This window comes from Podarcis cretensis, assembly GCF_951804945.1.
Source record: "Podarcis cretensis genome assembly, chromosome: 5".
Taxonomy (NCBI): Eukaryota; Metazoa; Chordata; class Lepidosauria; order Squamata; family Lacertidae; genus Podarcis; species Podarcis cretensis.
The window spans coordinates 60,927,858-60,940,184 of NC_137174.1; the positions used below are offsets into that span (position 1 = coordinate 60,927,858).

At 42.9% G+C, this 12,327-nt stretch overlaps 1 long non-coding RNA gene across 1 annotated transcript in view; it reads right to left on the reverse strand.

Annotated features, from left to right (window-relative positions):
* The window catches only part of LOC307217497, a 267,460-nt gene that overhangs the window by 15,814 nt on the left and 239,319 nt on the right, over positions 1-12,327 (reverse strand). The window contains exons 5-6 of the long non-coding RNA XR_013839618.1: positions 7,210-7,383; positions 5,666-5,696 (exon numbers count right to left, since the gene is read on the reverse strand). This is a non-coding gene — a long non-coding RNA (uncharacterized lncRNA). The remainder of the gene's footprint in view (positions 1-5,665; positions 5,697-7,209; positions 7,384-12,327) is intronic.

Sequence of the window (12,327 nt, forward strand, 5' to 3'; positions counted from 1 at the left end):
AGCAAAAAGGGTTTTCTTGTGTGTGTGTTTCTTGTGGCTGATTAGCTGCTCTCCCTGTGCAAAGGGCAGAGGGGGCAGGGTTTCTGTTGAGGCAGGTGATTAGCTGTGGGAGGAGCTAATCAGAGTTTGCAGGGCAGCGGCGTGCGCCTAGCAGCGCGCGCAGTTTGATCCATCTTTTAGATTTAGGGGAGCTAGTCTCAAACGTTTGTTGGGGGAGACCTAGGTTTTTTTTGGGGGGGAGTTATTTGTCCTGTCTTCACGCTTTTTATGATGGAGGACCGCTGTAGTCACCCCCAACGACACGTTCTCAAGATGGAGGGTGAGGGAACAGCTGCAGTCGCCTGCGGTTCCTGCGCAATGTTTGCCATCTTGCCAAAGGTTGCAGGCAGCTTTACCTGCAGCAATTGCATGTTGATTGCCCTCTTAGAAGACAAAGTCCAGCAACTGGAGGAACGTGTAGCTACGCTCCAAAGAATTAGAGAGCTGGAGCTCTTCTTGGAAGCAACAGAGCACACCGTCTCCACCAAGGAGGAGACAGGGGACTCCCCTGAGAAGGAGGCTAGTTCACCAACACAGGAGCCAGATATATGGAGAAACGTGACTCAAAAGAAGTAGGAGGCCCAGGGTTCGCTCTGATTGTTTAGAAATACACAATCGCTTTGAGGTCCTCTCCCCTAGCATGGAAGACGAAGAGCAGACTCCATTTGAGGATCTCTCCCTCATTACAGTCGATCAGGTATATGAAGACAAGCAGCAAAGTCAGTCTTCAGGGAATGTGCAGGCGACCTTGGAACCGACAGCTCACGGAAGAACCCCGACCAGACCTAAGAGGAGGCGTGTAGTGGTGATAGGGGATTGCCTACTGAGGGGAACAGAAGCAGTGATTTGTGGGCCTGACAAGATGTCTCGGGAAGTGTGCTGTCTCCCTGGGGCTAAGATCCAAGATGTAACTGAACGACTGCAAGGAATCATAAAACCCACTGACAAATACCCCTTCCTCTTGGTTCATGTGGGAACCAATGACACTGCAAGCAATAGCCTCCAGAAGATCAAAAGAGACTACGAGGCTCTGGGCAGGAAATTGAAGCAATTAAATGCACAAATTGCCATCTCATCTGTCCTCCCAGTTGAACGACGTGGCCCAGGGAGAGGGGAAAATAGTGAAAGTGAACAGCTGGCTTCGCAAATGGTGTAAACAGGAACGGTTTGGATTCTTAGATCACGGACTGCAGTTTCTTGAAGATGGACTTCTAGCAAGCGATGGTCTGCACCTCACAACGGTTGGGAGGAATGTTTTTGCCAAAAATCTCAGAAACCTCATCAGGAGGGCTTTAAATTGACTAATGTGGGGGAGGGAGACAGTGCTCCTGAAGGTAGGAGTCTATCAATTGATGAAGATGATCATCCAAATGTCATAGACCAAATGGAGCAAACAGCACGCAGACCTAGTGGTGGGAGGAAAAAATCCTTAAATAAGAGACACGGGGGAATGATTAATGGACTTCAATGTCTGTACACTAATGCGCAAAGCATGGGAAATAAACAAGATGAGCTTGAGCTCTTGGTACAGCAAACTAAATATGACATAATAGGCATCACTGAAACCTGGTGGGATAAGTCCCACGACTGGAATGTAATAATGGAGGGATACAATCTATTTCAGAGAAACAGACCAGACAAGAAAGGAGGAGGAGTGGCATTATATGTCAGGGCTGTGTATACCTGTGAAGAGATCCAAGATTTAGAACCTCAAAGCCAAAGTGAGAGCATTTGGGTCAAAATTAAGGGAGAGAAGAATAACAGTGACCTCATTGTGGGAGTTTACTATAGATCCCCAAGCCAAACGGAGGACATAGATGATGCCTTCCTGGAACAGATGGCCAAGCATGCAAAAGGAAGGGAGATAGTAGTAATGGGGGGCTTCAATTACCCGGATATTTGTTGGATGTCAAACTCAGCCAAGAGCATAAGGTCAAACAGATTCCTCACTGGCCTTGCAGACAACTTCGTTGTCCAGAAAGTGTCAGAAGCAACAAGAGGAACAGCCATTTTAGATCTGGTCCTAACCAATGTTGATGACCTGGTTAGTGGGGTAGAAGTGGAAGGATCATTAGGCGCGAGTGATCATGCTCTTCTGAAGTTTACTATACAGCGGAAAGGAGCAGCCAAGCATACTAGGATTCAATTTCTTGACTTTAAGAAAGCCGACTTCATAAAACCTAGGGAAGTGCTGGGTGAGATCCCATGGACAGTAATACTAAAAGGAAAGGGAGTTCATGATGGCTGGGAGTTTGTTAAGAGGGAGATAGTAAAAGCACAACTTCAGGCAATACCAATGAGACGGAAACATGGAAGGTGCCTAAAGAAGCCAGGATGGCTATCTAAAGAACTTTTAACTGAGTTAAGATGAAAAAAGGATGTGTACAAAAAATGGAAAAGGGGGGAAACCACCAAAGAGGAATTCAAACAAATAGCCAGCACGTGTAGACACAAAGTCAGAAAAGCTAAGTCACAGAATGAACTCAGGCTTGCTAGAGAGGTTAAAAGCAACAAAAAAGGCTTTTATGGGTATGTTTGTAGCAAAAGGAAGAAGAAAGAAACAGTGGGGTCACTCAGAGGAGAAGATGGTGAAATGCAAACAGGGGACACAGAAAGGGCTGAACTCCTCAATGCCTTCTTCGCCTCAGTCTTCTCCGATAAAGAAAACAGTGCCCGACCTGAAGAATTTGGAGCAAATGATTCAGCAGAGGAAACACAGCCCAGAATAACTAAGGAGATAGTACAAGAATACTTGGCTAGTTTAGATGTATTCAAGTCTCCAGGGCCAGATGAACTGCATCCAAGAGTATTAAAAGAACTGGCAGATGTGATCTCAGAACCACTGGCAGTCATCTTTGAGAATTCCTGGAGAACAGGCGAAGTCCCGGCAGACTGGAGGAGGGCAAATGTTGTCCCTATTTTCAAAAAGGGGAAAAGAGAGGACCCAAATAATTACCGCCCAGTCAGTCTGACATCAATACCAGGGAAGATTCTGGAGCAGATCATTAAGCAAACAGTCTGTGAGTACCTAGAAAGGAATGCTGTGATCACCAATAGTCAGCATGGATTTCTGAAAAATAAGTCATGTCAGACTAACCTGATCTCGTTTTTTGACAGAATTACAAGCCTGGTAGATGAAGGGAATGCAGTGGATGTAGCGTACCTTGATTTCAGCAAGGCATTTGACAAGGTGCCCCATGATATTCTTGTAAAGAAGCTGGTAAAATGCGGTCTTGACTATGCTACAACTCAGTGGATTTGTAACTGGCTGACTGACTGAACCCAAAGGGTGTTCATCAATGGTTCCTCTTCATCCTGGAGAAGAGTGACTAGTGGGGTGCCACAGGGTTCTGTCTTGGGCCCGGTCTTATTCAACATCTTTATCAACGACTTGGATGATGGACTCAAGGGCATCCTGATCAAATTTGCAGATGACACCAAACTGGGAGGGGTGGCTAACAGCCCAGAGGACAGGATCACACTTCAAAATGACCTTGACAGATTAGAGAACTGGGCCAAAACAAACAAGATGAATTTTAACAGGGAGAAATGTAAAGTATTGCACTTGGGCAAAAAAAAATGAGAGGCACAAATACAAGATGGGTGACACCTGGCTTGAGAGCAGTACATGTGAAAAGGATCTAGGAGTCTTGGTTGACCACAAACTTGACATGAGCCAACAGTGTGACGTGGCAACTAAAAAAGCCAATGCAATTCTGGGCTGCATCAATAGGAGTATAGCATCTAGATCAAGGGAAGTAATAGTGCCACTGTATTCTGCTCTGGTCAGACCTCACCTGGAGTACTGTGTCCAGTTCTGGGCACCACAGTTCAAGAAGGACACTGACAAACTGGAACGTGTCCAGAGGAGGGCAACCAAAATGGTCAAAGGCCTGGAAACGATGCCTTATGAGGAACGGCTAAGGGAGCTGGGCATGTTTAGCCTGGACAAGAGGAGGTTAAGGGGTGATATGATAGCCATGTTCAAATATATAAAAGGATGTCACATAGAGGAGGGAGGAAGGTTGTTTTCTGCTGCTCCAGAGAAGCGGACACGGAGCAATGGTTCCAAACTACAAGAAAGAAGATTCCACCTAAACATTAGGAAGAACTTCCTGACAGTAAGAGCTGTTCGACAGTGGAATTTGCTGCCAAGGAGTGTGGTGGAGTCTCCTTCTTTGGAGGTCTTTAAGCAGAGGCTTGACAACCATATGTCAGGAGTGCTCTGATGGTGTTTCCTGCTTGGCAGGGGGTTGGACTCGATGGCCCTTGTGGTCTCTTCCAACTCTATGATTCTATGATTCTATGCCCTAAACACACCTCCATGCCATGCCCATGCTGGTGTCACCATGCATCATGGCCTTAGATTATAGCACTCTTCTTCAGCAACAGAGTCCCTCCCTCCCTCCCTCCCTCCCTCCCTCCCTCCCTCCCTCCCTCCCTCCCTCCCTCTTCTTTCATTTGGGTGCATTGCAGTTTCTCTATTGATGGAAGCAGAGGTGTGATCTGATGTGAGCTTCATTATCTGACATAACGCTCAGTGATGTCACCATCTCCTCTTAATCACCATAGCCACAGCTTCCTGCTTTCTGTTCCCTTGCAACTGACATATGAACATACAATGCTGTCCTATATTGCCGAGACCTCAGTTCCGCCAAAGTGGGTGGTAAGCTTTCGGTTCTCCAGCTGGGTCTAGCCTGCAGAATGCTGAAACGGGGCATTTTGGAGCAGCCTTGCAGATTCCACACTCAGCTATGTCAGACTGGAGCTGACACATATTGGGAAGAAAGGTGGCTCCCATCTTCTGTCCTGGCCAGCATAAAGTAGCAGGGCTCTGAATAAAGTGGAAGACTCCTTGCCCTCCCGGTCCCTCTTTAGGATTATTCTGCCCATCAACCCATAGCTGTCCCAGATGAGATACTCTTTTTCTGAAGGTGTGGGTACCTCCTGCATGCAAAACGCAGAGATCTATGGTACTTCCCCCTTACTATCCCTCTTACACTTTCAGGTTTCCTATCTTAGCATTGCCTCCCCCCCATCCCGCAAATAAATATATATATATATATATATATATATATATATATATATATATATATGCTGAAAGTTGCATGTGCACTTATGCAATATAATTGTTTTGCACACCTCCTTCCATAAGTTAAGTGGAAAGTTTTAAAGTTCTAATCCATGCAATTTGGAATTGTTGCTCAGTGAGTTTGCCCTAGAATAGGCTGGCATTGTACATTAGCTGAGTTTGATTGCCTTATATTACTGATCTCTTTAATTGTATCTTTAAAATAGCTTCATTTCTTCTGGCATGATGAAATAATTATCAGCAAGTTGTTGTGCTTTTTAATCATGTTTCTTTCATTACGTTTTCAATACACATTTTATTCAATCTATGGTACACTCCGGGGAAATGCTTTCCTAATCTAGAGAAATTGTTGCAATAGTGAGGACTGGAACCCAACGGTCTCTTGTCAAATAACCTGCTTGATCCCTATCTGATTGTTTTCTCAAAGGGTTTAAATATTAATCTAATTGTTTTCTGGCAGAGTATAGATATTAATATGGCTGTTTTGGAAATTTAATATAAAATAGCAGAGTGCTCACAAGAGCTAACACTCACCTTTCTCTCCCAGGGTTAGCAGTTCTCAATCCTGAAAAGAACATAAGGATTAATAGGTCAATAAACTGTTTTACAGCAATAGTTACTCTTCTCTTTGCATTTCAAGTGTTGCTTGTCTGCAAAGATGCTCCTTTCCTCTCAGAACTTTGTGAATAACATTAAGACAGTACTGAAGGATGATCTTAAAAAAGCATGATCTGATTCACTTGCCCTAACTTCTGTGCCCCATCAAACTGAACAGGGGAATTTCAGCTTTAATTGCACTCACATTTACCCAGTTGTCAGCCTATGTGTAATTTATTTACTGTAGTAAATTTATACTGCCCCTTTCCAACCATAGTTAAGTATAACCATAGTTTCTGGTTTGTCTATGATATAATGAACCATGGTTACTGAAAACTGCCTAGCTCCTGCTTGTGGTCATGTTGGAAGGGCAGAGGGAATGCACAAGCTCAAGGCTTGAGCACATAATGCCAAGCCTTAATTTAGGATTACAGTTGTGCCTTGGTTCTCCAATGGAACTGGAAGTTCATTCGACTTCTGAAAATGTTCAGAAACCAAAGCGTGGCTTCCAATAATAATAATAATAATAATAATAATATAATAATAATTTATTATTTATACCCCGCCCATCTGGCTGGGCCTCCCCAGCCACTCTGGGCGGCTTCCATAGAAAGCAAAAATACAATAAAATATCACACGTTAAAAACTTCCCTGAACAGGGCTGCCTTAAGATGTCTCCTGAATGTCAGGTAGTTGTTTATAGCTTTGACATCTGCTGGAAGGGCGTTCCACAGGGCGGGCGCCACTACCGAGAAGGCCCTCTGCCTGGTTCCCTGTAGCTTTACTTCTCGCAATGAGGGAACCGCCAGAAGGCCCTCGGCGCTGGACCTCAGCGTCCGGGCAGAATGATGGGGGTGGAGACGCTCCTTCAGGTATACTGGACCGAGGCCGTTTTGGCTGCAGGAGCTTCCTGCACTCAATCTGAAGCCACGTCAGCCACGTCGAATGTTCGGCTTCCAAAAAACGTTCACAAACCAGAACACTCACTTCCGGGTTTGCAGCGTTCGGGAGCCAAAACGTTTGAGTCACAAGGCATTCGGGATCCAAGGTACAACTGTACATGCAGACCAGATCAATGAGACAGTTATTTGCACATCCTGCTGAAGTTGAAATAAAGGCAAACAAAAGTGATTTCTACACAACAGGAGCAAGTTTCATAGCTCCTCACACCCAACCCAGAAGCTTAATGTATAGGGCTCATGTGGAATGAATCACTCTGGCCTTTTGGTGCAAGGAGGTTTACTTCACTGGTGGGGCTGGTCTCCTTGCAGTCCCCTGGCCAGAGCTGAGTTGGTGGCATACAGCCCAACTATCTTGCATCCTGTTCTCACAATGGCCAACCCAATGTCTATGGGAAGCCTACAAGCAGCATGTGACTGTATTGAGCTAAATTCTTGCCTGACGTTCTATATTTAGATCACCAGCTCACAAGCCACTATGATCTTCTGTTCCAACACCTGCTCCTCTAAGCACTGACTCACATTTCAGCTGTGCCATGCAACTTGAAATCAAGGGAAAGAGATCCAAATGTGGGTCCGAGGTGTTAAGGCTTTTGAAAGGTATATCCAGTCCTAACGATGTCATCTCTTTTAGAAATATGAATCGCTGCGTGTCACTGGGTGGCATCTTCTCTGATTCCCTTTTTATGCACATGTCTGGGTATAAAATGAGAAGTATTTCAGAAGTGTAAATTCAGCATCTGTGTACAGTCATGAGATGGAAGACAATGCTGCCGTTAACCCCAGCCTGCCAAAGAATTCTGCATCCATTTCTATTGTGTTGCTGTAAAAGAAATCCAGGGGGGAGGGAGGCTGGTTCCCCATATCCATGACCCCCAAGCCCGTGATAGGAAGCATAATGCAAAGAATTCTCCAAAGTGAATAGCTTGCCCAGCTTCTATTGTTAAAAACATAATGAGTTCATGCATCTGACTGTAATACAATTATTTCCTGGTGATGTTTAACAAGTTGCTGTTCCTATAAAATGTTACAGAGCCCTATTAATATTGCCCTTCTTTGGCTATGTAATTTTGCTAATGATCCAGCATATTTAGTGGCATTATTATGTCCTAAGAGAATGATGAGCCTGACTAGCAAGCCTCATGAAGCTTGGGTGCGCTGTTGTAACCCGTTCTGTGCTGAGAAATTTGTTCTGCCCTACTGCACCTAATTGCATTTTAACTCGTGTTGTGAAGTGGGGCTTTCTTGCTCTTGATAAATGAATAATAATTGCTTTTAATGGAAGTTTGGAGAGCTGAATCTGTTAATTGTGCAGTATTGCTGAGCATAGTGGTGCATTTAGCTAACAGCTTTCCACAATGCTGCTTTTTAAAATTCAGATGGAGGTTGCTGTTCCAATATTTTTATATTGACTTTTATGTCAAATCATGGTGCTAATTATAGACAGCAATGCAGCTCAGAGACTGAGATCAAATACATCTCTACTTTATGGGTGCTAGGAGACATTCACCTGTGAGTTAACTGGGTAATGTAACTACTAATAATAGGCACCTAGGTTTTTTTCTCCTTAAATGCCTCTGTAGCCCCTATGTGATTCCTTTCCTCTTCTCCTGCCTAATACTGTTGTTTTGCTACTCAAACACAAAATAGCTGTGGGTGTCTTACTGCTTTCCTGATCCTAGGATAGGGCTCCATTAACAAGTCCCTCAAAGTTCTGAGATCACTGCTGAGAAGGTTCCTGACATTTTGATCCCTATAATGGCGACTTTCATTGGAATAAAATAATTTCTCTCACTCTTGTTACACATTCCATCACTTCCTGAAAATGTAGAGAGGGACAGTTAGATGCTGTTAATCCATAAGAACATTGGTCTGTATAACTATCCTCTTGACAGTAGTTTTACTGCTTATTACCATTTAGTCTTGCAATTCTTCCAAATAGTTCAAGCTGGGATGCATGATTACACTCCACTCCATTTTATTCTCACAATGGCCTTCAGAGGTAGGTTGGGATGAATCATATCTGCTGGCTCAAAAGTCACCCAGTAAACTTTGTGGCTCAGCAGAGATTTGAGCCAGAGTCTCACTGGCCAAAGCACATTACTATATTGAGGGGCAAGAAGAAATCATATATATATATTAAACTTTTTCTTCAAAACTGGCATTTTATTGTTTCTTGAGGAACATGTTATATCCGGTCAAACAAAATATGCTGTCTTGTACACACTTATCTAGCAATAAGCCCCACTGAACACAGTGAGAAACTTACCTCTAAGATAGGGTTGCCATATTTCAAAAAGTACAAGACCCCAAAATTGTTGTGTTTTTTTTTAGACAACCCCCTCCAGGTTGTTGAGTGCTGCTTTTTGGAAATCCCCCTGGATGTCAATTCCGCCTTTGAAATTCCGGTAATGTCCAGGAAAATATGGACGTATTTGCATTATAAAGCTGTTCTGATATTGTAGAGCATGTGAAAAGATATCTCCCAGCTGATATTCTTGAGATAATTAATGATATAATCAGGATTCTGCTATTATATGGCCAGGCTCCATGTGATCAAAGAATAGCTCAATAGCCTTTGTTCAAAGTTTCCTTCATCTTTTCTGGCTGCAATCCTATTAACACACTTACTTGAGAGTAAACCCTATTGAATTCAATGAGACTTAGTTCTGAGTAGACGTATATTGGACAACACCATTAATGTGGCATAATTCACTGACAGATAAATTCCACAGTTACAATAAGTCAGAGAAAGAGGGAGACTAAATTGTATTTTTCCATAGAAAGCCACTACGGCAAATAATTTCAGTGTTGCTTTGGTACTCATTTTGTTCTGAGATCATTCCGGTAATGTGGGCAGTTTCCATTGTATTAAGATAAAGACATGTTTGGCAGACGATCCTCCCTCACTCTTCCTTTGGAGCCTACCGATGACTGAAATAGGCTTTCCTTTCAGGTTTAATAAGCAAACAGCATAATCTTATTTAAGCCTATGGTTTAAACAGCTGTGTTAAGGGGGGAACTGCAGAAAATCTATTTCTAGTAATGTGCTTACAGGAGCTAAAGTACAGATATTGTTTTCATGAGATTTCTGGACTGTTTGATTCCATGTGGAGTAAACCAGATTATAGTGAGAAAACGTTCCATAGTTCTGGTGCATTGTTTCACTTTATCTAATATAGGTTACCTTAATAGGTATCCTGCAACACTGATGGGTTGTTTCTCCACCAACTCCCTTGTAAACTAATAAAAGCAGGTGTTGCGTGTGGAATTCAAACAGCCCAGTAAATGCTGCCCCTTCCCTGCCTGTGCTTTAGTCACAATTTCTCTGGTAGTCTTTACGGAGGGCAGCTGTGTCTCTGATGGAATTCCTGAATCAGGCAACCAGGTTTGCACTCCTTTAACATCAATGAAAACAGTCATTTCTCCCACTCGAAAAAAACGGGCATTTCTTCTGCTGGGAGAAAAAAAAAAGCAATTATCTTCAGCACATCACCAAATCAAGGACAAAATAGCATTTTAAAAAATGACTCCAGTAAAGGTCAGGTGAAAGCCTTCTGTTTTGCAGCTCTCCGCCCTGCTTCGCAGGAAGGCATTTAGCTGACTCACAGTATGTGACTCATGCTTTGAATTTGCTTAAGTACAAAGGCAGCTTAAGCACAGGAAGCTCATCCTTTGCCAGGACTTAGCTGGTTGAGAAGAGAGAAACTGAAGGAGTTAATGAATAGGAAAGGTGCCTGGCAGGGAATTGAATTTCCTGTATAGGTGAACAGCACTGAATCTCCTTCAGGCATGTGAGGGAAATAGGATGGTAAACAGTGCTGGGCAGAACTCTCAAGCACTGCTTTTTATTAATTCGCATCAGTTGCTGTATCTTGCTGGTATTTTTACTGCATTTTAAAGGGTGCAATTATATATTTGAAATTGTGGTTGGGGTGTGTGTGTTCTGTGCTCTGCCTTGTGAGAGTGCCTGTCCTGAAAGGCGGGATATAAATTTCTGAATCAATATATTGCAAGCATCCCTCGTGATCTGCTACCTTGCCACCAATAGCTTGGAGAGCGAGGAGATGTGCTGGCTTCATTCCTGCTGCCTGGCCCCCTGTGTTAGAAATCTGCTCTTCAGAAACAGTCTTATGAACTGTGACTTGTCCTAGTGGTTAGCAGGAAGGTGACTGTTTATTTCCTCTCTGAAGTGTCTCATGAGGTATTTCTGAGGAACAAGAGTTCTTGGGAGCAAGAGTTCACCATCTTATGATGGTGAACATGAAAGAAGTGGTTCTTCATATTTAAAAATCTTCTAGCGAGTTGGAGATTAATAGATTAGATACAATCAGCAGATCCTAACATTTTCTAAGGTTATGGTAAGCTGTGGAGAATGTGATTTGAATACAGAAACTGCTTTCTCTCTCTCAACATTTAACGTTATTAGGATCAAAGCACAATCACCATGAAAATCCTTTACTTATAATTCATGCAAATTGACTTCCTTTAAAGTAGACTTCTCAAACACTTGATATCTGGCTTATTATTGTGTTATTAAAAGTGGAGTCTGCAACAGAAAGCTGCAGTGTGAAATGTTTCTCTTCAGGATACTCCATTCCATTTGCCTTCCCATTAAATTTTTTCACACATACACCCTGCCCTTTATAGTCAGACACCATTCCCTGGCCACTGAGCAGACTCAGTTTTCATTGAGCTGTAAAGGGGTGCCTATAAGCCCACCTTGTCCCATTCCACCCTGTATCACCCTGCCCCACCCTACCCCCATTACGCCCCCTTTCCCAGCCACTTTTGTGTTTGTGGCGTTGAGCACATGTATGGTCACGCATGCTTTGAACGTGTGCGAATTGGTTGTTGCTTGTACAAAATTAGATGAGTAAATGGTTAATTTTTACTGGATAAGTAACAACACTTTAAGATAATGTACATAACTGTCTTTCTAGGTTACAACTTGTACTTAAAAAAAAAAAGTATTAGTATTAGTATTATTTCTTTCGATATACCCCAACTTTTCCCTAATGGGACTCAGGGGGAAGAATGAACTATCAGATGGACCATATTTTTTTGCTTGAAACATATTAATTGTAATGCATTGGTACTACTTTGTTTTTGTTATATATATAAAGAACAAAAAATTCACTGTTATGCATATATTTGAAATTTAAAATAAGATCTAAAGGGAGAGGATGAAAGAAACAAAATCTCAAACTGGTGAGTCAATGGGGCGAACTGAGAAAAATGAGAAACTGAAACCGAGACCTTTGTTCATTTCTTCTCCCAGGTAAGAGGGCACTGGATTGCAGCCTTGGTAAGAAATTTGCCATCATTCTACAAGAAACTCTGGTACAAAGGGGCCAAGCACTCTTCTTGACTGTGCAGTTTGTTCAGGTTATCCTGGGGGACGATCTACTTTACTCCTTTGAACAGCTGCAAGATTAAAACTTAAATGAAATAAATGGACTCTTTCTTTGAGTGTCAGAATCTGTCTTCTAAGAATCACTGTCCTTCATGCCTTTCCAGTTTTGGGGCTGCTGAGTAGACTCATCTTCAGCCTGCTTCTAATTCACGCTTCTAAGACGATAAGCGAGAAGCCTTCAGTACGGTAAGTTACGCTGGTAGGTATGTTGATGGCGAAGACAC